This window comes from Crocuta crocuta, unplaced genomic scaffold, assembly GCF_008692635.1.
Source record: "Crocuta crocuta isolate KB4526 unplaced genomic scaffold, BGI_CrCroc_1.0 scaffold196, whole genome shotgun sequence".
Lineage (NCBI taxonomy): Eukaryota > Metazoa > Chordata > Mammalia > Carnivora > Hyaenidae > Crocuta > Crocuta crocuta.
In genome coordinates this window covers 896,929-906,266 of record NW_027531026.1, presented here as the reverse complement: position 1 = coordinate 906,266, position 9,338 = coordinate 896,929, and positions in this window count along the sequence as shown.

Genomic DNA, 9,338 nt, shown 5'->3' with positions numbered 1-9,338 from the left:
AAATATGATGCTCGATTCCAAAGTTTAAATCATGAAGTCTAAAGAGATCTGACAAGGTGATTTGATAATGATAATTGGAGAAAATGTTTTCATTCCTTTCCTCATTAGATACCAAACTGTTCATCTTTTTGAAAGCGATGCCTTATATCTGTTGTACTTGACTTTTCTCAGTGCTGCCATCGTTGAAGGGTTTTAATACGATCCCTGGCATCCCAAAAGTGAATATGTTATGGTGGTGAAACTCCATCCTGTACCACAAGCCTACTCTTCCTCCCATTTTTTTTTTTTTTTTCCCATTGGTGTCATTTCTACTTTCTGGTCATCCTAGTCTAGAATCTGGAAATTGTATTTGAACTTGTTTATTTTTCCTCTCTTTTCAAGGGAATAAGCATTTAATGGGGTAGGATGGAAAGAAAAAAAAAACATAGAATGTTTTAAATATCTAGAAACAGGAGGGGTCTAGACACAAAGCAGAACACTCTTCCTCATCCATGCACACATTGCTGCTCAATGTTGCAGTGCTGACCATTTTAAGTGGGTATCTCAGGGCAGACAATAGCTGGTTATTTGAGTCCAAGTGAAAGGATGAAAGGAAAATATTCCCTCTACATTGCTCTAAGAAAGTTAAAAACTTTACAATTGATTTCCTAGCTTCTGTTTTTTTTTTAATTTTTTAACGTTTTATTTATTTTTGAGAGAGAGAGAGAGAGAGAGATCGATCGAAGGCCAGCGTGAGCAGGGGAGGGTCAGGGACAGAGGGAGACACAGAATATGAAGCAGGCTCCAGGCTCTGACCTAGCTGTCAGCACAGAACCTGACGCGGGGCTCGAATCCGCGAATAGTGGGATCATGACCCGAGCCGAAGTTGGACACTTAACCCACTGAGCCAACCAGAAGCACCCTTCTCTTCTGATTTCAAGGTCACACCCAGTTGTGTATGAACACAGTACCTACATTAAACATGGCTCTTAAGTAGAAAAATGGCGTCGCTAGTATTTCGGTTTCTGAGCTCTACTTCAGTTTATGCCACACTGTGACTCTTCTGCACATTCCTTTCCAGGGCTCAAGAAACACACTGTCTCTGAGAAAAATAGACTTTTATGACATCAAAAGTTAATATCTTTTTAGTATACAAGAGTTAACATTATACTGGAGTGCTAATGTTCTCTGAAGACTTTCCAAGGTAGCAAGAATCAAAGTCTAAGGTAAAAGAAATGATGCTTCTACAGATAATTTCAGACAACATGAGAAAGAGAAAGAATCTTTGTGTTTGTTTTGTTTAATTAGGACAGATTCTTCTGGACAAATTTTAAAATATTCTGGTGACTTCTGTGCCATGTACATTTTATGAAGTCATGAAAGCTTAAGTTTCTTTCCTGGGCATGTGTGCAACTGTATAATTTATATATTATAGTTTAGATTAAATTTTTTTAGTTACTTGAAATTAGCATATACTATAATAGTTTTTATTTTTTTAAGTTTTAATGTTTATTTTTAAGAGACAGAGAGAGACAGAGTGTGAGCAAGAAGGGGTAGAGAGAGAGAGGGAGATACAGAATCTGATGCAGGGCTCGAACCCACTGGCCTTGAGATCATGAGCCGTGGTTGGACGCTTAACCGACTGAGCCACCCAGGTGCCCCTCAATAATAGTTTTTAAACAACAGTTTCAGTTCTTCCATATTGGTTAGAAAGTTATGGTCAACATGAAAATATAAGAAAACATGATACATTTTATTACTTTTCACAAAATTTTGTTTCTGGCAATATTAAATCATTTTTATCCCTTTCAAGCATATTACTGGATAAATATAATTTTATAGAGTAATTTAAGGCATCCATGCTAAAAATTTACAATTTTTTGTACTAGTGATTCTATTTGTGCATGTAGTATGCATAATGTCATATACTGTAGTCTAATGGCACATGACTTTATTAATGAGGCAGTTAAAATTATAAATAATATAAGGAAAATTTGGATAGGCCAGAAAAAACAAATGCAAAAAATTCACAATTTTTCAAAAAAATGCTATCTCATATCTTTAATAATGTGTAGTATAGTAAGATTTTCTTATAGAATACAAAGATGATTTTAAGGAAATAATGGAAAAATTTTCAAATATCAAAAAGTAACCACAATGAAATAAAGGATTTTGGTCAAATCTTTTCCTTGTGAAATATACAGATAACTGAGGCATGGAAATAGATTGTGGTACCAGTCTTAATGCTCCATTTCAGTTCACGTTGGTGACTGTAGCAATGAACATACTATAAATTTTTAAAACATAATTTACAAAATAATGAACAAAACTTAAATCTACAATTTACTTTTTTTTTTAAATTTCTGAGAGAGAGAGACAGCATGAGAAGGGGAGGGTCAGAGAGAGAAGGGGACACAGAATCCGAAGATAGGCTCCAGGCTATGAGCTAGCTGTCAGCACAGAGCCCGACATAGGGCTCGAACCCATGAACTCTGAGATCATGACCTGAGCCAAAGTCAGATGCTTAACCGATTGAGCCACCCAGGTACCCCTAAAATTTACTTTGAAAGGGAAAGTGATCAAACAATAAGGAATAGTTATTTTTTCTTAAGTAGGATACAATAGTTTTAGATATTTATTAATTATTAGCTAATTACAAAATGGGAGATATAGGTTTCTAGCATCACCTAAAATTTCATAACAGTGTATAATTTTTCTTTGAATAACAGTTGGTCTATAGAAGACCAAAATTACAGTTTCTAAGTTCATTGACTTTCAGTTGATAAGAAAAAAAGGATAATGTTGCTTAATCTTGTTTGCTCCTTCTTAGATTTTATTGGCAAAATCTGTAATGTGTTTTGTGTACTTGAAAATAAGATAGGCTGACAGGTGCTTCAGTGGTGAAACAAAAAGAACAGAGTATGAAATTTTATTATCTTATTTAGCCTCCTATTTTGTTGACTTAAAACAAACATCTATTTCCTTAAATATGAAGTAACTTTTCTTTAAAGGGAAAATGGATTAAGTAATTAAAACATGAATGGACTAAAGAGAAAATTACCAAATTGTATAATTTAAAAAATCAATTCCATTATATTTGTAAATGTGTACTGTTTTTAGGCACACAGTAAGAACAGAGAAGTAATTTCAGTGCTTCTTTGAAGTTTATTCTTTTGCAGACAGAAGATAGAAGACGGTGTTTTGGAAGATGTCCAACATTTAATTACCTAAATTCTGATTTCTGCTAGTAATGTTAATACTTTTAGCCAGTTGAAATAAAATGCTTCTTTTCTTTTTTTTAATGTTTATTTTTGAGAGAGAGAGAGAGTGTGAGAAAGAGAGTGAGAGAGAGTGTGTGTGAGCATGATTGGGGTAGGGGCAGAGAAAGAGGGAGACACAGAAGCTGAAGCAGGCTTCACGCTCTGAGTTGTCTGCATAGAGCCTGACATGGGGCTTGAACCCAAGAACCATGAGATAATGACTGAGAGTTGCAAAGTCAGATGCTTAACCAACTGGGCCACACAGGTGCCCCTAAAATGCTATTTTATATGGTATAGGACATAGAACATGTCAGAACTGATAACAAATGTAAAAGAAGGAAGCAAAAATGGCTAATACTACCTTAGCATTCTCTTTCTTTTTTACTAGCCCATTGAAAACTGCCCAGTCTGCTGTCTGTCATTATTCTTGCCTATGTAGGCATAAATGGCAACAGAAGTAATAAAGAATGATGGGTGTTTTATGGGATTTTAATTACAACTGTGTGTAACTTTGAACTATAAAATAATTTAGAGAGATTAAGTAAAAAATTAACTATAGTGAGAAAGCAGAAATTTTGTAGTAGGAACATGTTTTACCTGCTAGCAATGCAGATTTCATTTTTCTTGCTGATTATTAAATTCTGCCTTCTAAGGATAAAAGAGAAATGGATGTAGAGATACAAGCTAGAGCCGAAAAGAACTTTCACACTTGTGAGACCACTGGCCCACCCAGCCCAGTAGTCTGGCCTTGATAATGAAACCTAGTTACTTTGTGGGAAGACATCAATGTGGTTCTTAAACATCAGGGTCTATATGGATTTCATAATGAAACTTTATTCTGGAGTACCTCTAACTTCCAAAGACAGAATGAAATGGTTGTTTGTACCACTAAATTTGGGGTGTTTTGTTATGCATCAGTACATGACTGGAACAGAATTTGTATCTGGAAGTGAGGTGCTACCATTGCTTTTGGGATCGAGTAGTGTTTTCCTGAGTGCGTTTCTGTTGTGTGGCATTTTTCCTTGTGTCTGTGTCAAATTTCCTTCTTTTTAAAAAGAAATCAGTGGTAGTAGGCCCAGTCTAATGGCCTCATCATAACTTGATTATATCTACAAAGACCTTATTTCCAAATAAGCTCATATTCACAGGTTCTAGGACTCCAACATACCTTTTTGGAAGACCCAAGTGAATCCATAACAATGGATCACCAGAAAAGTGGAGGGGATCTGGCCAGGCCACCAACATCATTGACTGCAAGATCTTTCTAAGTTCTCAGTTTCCTCATGCATTTGGTTTTTTAGATACAATGAGTTACTGACATACTGAACAATTTTTCAGATTCCAATTTTCATGCTTTGCATATGGTTGCTGAAACCACGTCCCTTGCATTCACTGCTTGGTGAACATTTCCTTATCCTAAAGGAATACTGACGTATCCTGAGAGAGCCTTCCTTGCTCCTCCCAGTCTCTATACCAAGTCACTCATTTCATTCCAGATGAATTTGTTTATTAATATATTAAAAACATTTAATTCATGTAATGTCGGTACAACGTTAGATATTGGGTACAGTGCTTGGTTACTAGGAAGACAGATCTGGGCCCTAAGGTAAGTTAGAGTCCAGCTGTGGACACAAAATATAGGTGATTATAACAATGTTCAATAAGTGATAAAGTAGGGGCGCCTGGGTGGCTTAGTCGGTTGAGCGTCCGACTTTCGCTTAGGTCATGATCTCGCGGTTCATGGGTTCGAGCCCCGCGTCGGGCTCTGTGCTGGCTGCCAGCTCAGAGCCTGGAGCCTGTTTCAGAGTCTATATCTCCCTCTCTCTCTCTGACCCTCCCCTGCTCACGCTGTCTCTCTCTCTCTCCTAGAAGTAAATAAAAAAAATATTAATAAAAAATATAAGTGATAAAGTAAACATAATATTCTTTCAGTGTCACTGAAAGAAAGAGCACCAAGCTCAGGCAATGGCTGAGATGAAAGGGATGACACTAGTTGGAAAGATTTTGACACAATCAAGATTAACATTTTCAATGCAGAAAATAGTTCTAAATCAATCTTTTAATAAAATACCTATTTCTGAGTCTATGGATGTTCTCTACTAGTTGCTTAACTATTTTGTTAATTCACTCATTGAATCATTCGTTCATTAAATTTGACAGTTATTTCTGGAATGAGGTACAAAGTTTCGTTCTTTCAGACATATGCCTGAGCTGTTTTTAAACAAACATTGAGGATAGATAAGGGAATAAAGTATTCTTACTGTCTTTAAAGTTTGTACAGTAACTTTGTATTCTGAATTCTGGATCGAGCTGTATTTATCTACAATTCATTAGTTTCCTAGAAAAAATTTTGTAAATCTATAATTTATATATCTCAAAGTAGTTCATAAATATACCAATGGTAATTTTCCTAAACAGACGTTTTAGAATGCCTACATTAGAGTTACAAGTGATGACTGTCTGCAATAGTAATTTTCTTGTCTTAATGGCAATAAGCTGCTCATTATTTTTGAAAAACTGTGTCAACCATTCCTGTTTAGAATGCTTCCTTTTCTCTAGAAGTTGATAAGGCACTCTACTTGGCACTAACAGTGCAGTAAACATGAGGGAAGATGCCAGCCTTCAAAGACTGACATAATAAAAATCCACACTGAATTTTGGTGGATTTGTTTTATTTATTTTTTAATTTTTTAAATATTTTAATTATTTTTGAGAGAAAGATAGAGACAGCATGAGCAGGGGAGGGTCAGAGAGGGAGGGAGACACAGAATCTGAAGGCAGACTCCAGGCTCTGAGCTAGCTCTCAGCACAGAGCCCTACGTGGGGCTCGAACCCATGAACCGTGAGATCATGACCTGAGCTGAAGTCGGACGCTTAACCGACTGAGCCACCCAGGTGCCCCTGTTTTAATATTATTATCCTTAAAGTAGTAATTTTGACAGGTAAAATTGTATTTGTCAGTCAAAAGTTTATATCCATTCATATTATTATTATTTTAATATTTTATTTTTAAGTAATCTCTACACCGAACATAGGGCTTGAACTCACAATGCTGAGATCAAGAGTTGCATGCTCTGGGCACCTTGGTGGCTAAATTGGTTGAGAGTCTGACTTCTGCTTAGGTTATGATCTCAGTTTGTGAGTTCAAGCCCCATGTTGGACTCTGTGCAGATAGCTCAGAACCTGGAACCTGCCTTGGATTCTCTGTCTCCCTCTCTCTCTCTGCTCTCCCTTGCTTGTGCTCTGTCTCTCTCAAAAATAAATAACATGTAGAAAAAAAAAGAGTTGAATGCTCTACAGACTGAGTCAGACAGGCATCCTTGCATTCATATTATTAATACAAATGGAGACATGGTATTTCACCAAATTGTCCAGTTTATTTTATCCATAATATTATAAAATGAAAGAGTACCATTAGTAAATTTTTCTTACTATATGCCTTATATTTATAGAATGTAACAGTAAGGATGAAACAGAAATACCAATTGTTTAACAAGAGTCTTTGCTTTTTCTTTCTGAATCTATTTATCAGTGTTTTTGGTCAAGTATTTCTTACAGACACATTAAATAAGAGAAACTGATATACATTATTTTTTAAAAAAAATTTAATGTTTATTTTTTGAGAGAGAGAGAGAGAGAAAGAGAGAGACAGAGTATGAGTGGGGGAGGGGCAGAGAGAGAGGGAGACACAAAATCTGAAGCAGGCTCCAGGCTCTGAGCTGTCAGCAGAGTCCAATACAGGACTCAAACTCACAGAGTGTTTTGAAGTCAGACACTTAACCGACTGAGCCACCCAGGCGACCCTTTTCTTTCTTTTTTAAGATGACTTTTATGAACCCTGAAATGCATGTAGGTAAGAAGGTAGAAATGAAAACATTTTCAGCTAGGCTTCTCTGAATAAGTTATTCTGCTATAAATGGTTTTACTTTTCTGCTAGGTGATTGAACCTCTTTATGACAGTACCAACACTGGCTTCTCCTTGGTCATTTTGGATATGTGAGAAGTCAAGGGTAATTGATGCAGAGCTGTATCTTTGTGGTAACTGTTTTTTAAAAAACAGCAACAAGCATGCCTGGGTGGCTCACTCAGTTGAATGTTGGACGTGAACTCAGGTCATGATCTCATGGTTTGTGATTTTAAGACCCATGTCAGGCTTTGTACTGACAGTGTGGAGCCTGCTTCAGATTCTCTGTCTCCCTCTCTCTCTGCCCCACCCAGCTTGTGCTGTCTTTTTCTCTCTCAGTAATAAATAACCTTAATTTATTTTTTTAAATACGCCTGAGTAGCTCAGTTAAGTGTCCAACTTCCATTCAGATCACAGTCTCATGGTTCGTGAGTTTGAGCCCTGCATCAGGCTCTGCACTGACAGTGTGGAGCCTGCTTAGGATTCTTTCTCTCTCCCTCTTTCTGCCTCTCCCCAACTCACATGTGCTCTCTCTCTCACTCTCTTTCAAAATAAATGAACTTTAAAAAAAAGCAACAAAAACTGTAAGATTATGTGCCACCCTGCTTCAATAGTGTATCCTACTAACAAGCTTCACTTTTATAATATAGTATGCTTTAACTTTAAATCTAATTCCTTTCTTCTTTTTTCTTTCCTTTTCCTATTTTATTTTTCTTAAAAATGGTGTGTGTGTGTGTGTGTGTGTGTGTGTGTGTGTTATTAACAGGGACTCATTTGTGATGTGTCTTAACTCAATTTCAGGTCATCAGTTCGTGAGACTACTTCCTTAAAATATTTGTGTGCTGTCATTTAAAAAAATAATGAGGGGTGCCGGGGGTGGCTCAGTTAAGTATCCTGCTTCGGCTAAGATCTGATCTCATGGTTCATGAGTTCTAGGCCTCTGTCAGGGCTCTAAGCTGACAGCTCAGAGCCAGGACTTGCTTGGGATTCTGTGTCTCCCCCTCTCTCTGCCTCTCTCCCACTCATACTCACACACACACACACACACACACACACACACACACACACACACACACTCTCTCTCTCTCTCTCTCTCTCTCTCTCTCTCTCTCTCTCTCTCTGTCTCTCTCTGTCTCTCAAAAATAAATAAAAATAATATGAAATAATAATTTTAAAAAGTTGATGTTAATAAAAACATCAATATGAAATTGAAGAAAAAAAGTTCCATTGTTCAAAGAAAACTGACCTTTCCAGAACACTGATTGCTTAAAATTACACTGCTAATAAGTGGCAGAATCTACAGGAGTTTTAAACTCAGTTTAACTCCAGAGCCTGGGCTTTTACATAAAAATGTATGAAACTTTCAATTCTACTAGGAGAGGAATGTTAATACTTCTTTCATTGTTTTATTGTAATAATGTTATTATTTCATCCCTTTATCTACCCTTTGGTGCTGGCTCTAGGACTTCACTGCTTTTACTTTCACATTCTGGTATAATTTTATGTCAGAAACTTGTGGATATTAGGAGGACAACTCTTTTGCCCAGAAATCTGAGCAAATTTGGTCACTGGATACTCCATAGGCTAACACAATTTGTCTCTCACTTTAATGTTATTTATATAGTGGGTAAAGATCAATACTGTTGGCAGTATTGTCACTGATGAGAAGTGGCAGTAGTCTCCAATGTGGGAGAGTTCTACAACGACCACTCTCTGATGCCTTTCATTTAACTCTTGGTAAAGATCTACTTCTTACAGCTGGGTACCTCACATTCACCAGCCCTAGGGTGCAGGGAGGGGTGGGGGTTGGGACACCACTCCAGTTACTCATTTGCTTTTATGATCACAATCTTGTTCATACGTCCAAAGTTTTGGGATGAAGAATGTTCTGTAAGCCACAGATTTTATCTAAAAATGTTTTCTTCTCAAAAAACAGAAACCTGCCTTTCTTATTCTTCCTGGTTTTATCCTATTGGGGCATGATGGATCTATCAGCGTTCAAATATTTTCTATTACCTTGCATCCTGGGGGATTTCTCCCTTGATTCAATATATCAATGTTACAACTGCCCTCTTTCTCTGCTTCAGTCCATAAATTCCTTCAAATCATTGTGCTCTCACAGTTTCTCTACTTCCTCCTATCACATGTGCTCCATCTCACTGCAGCCGGGCTTCATCTCTACCGCTCCACTGAAT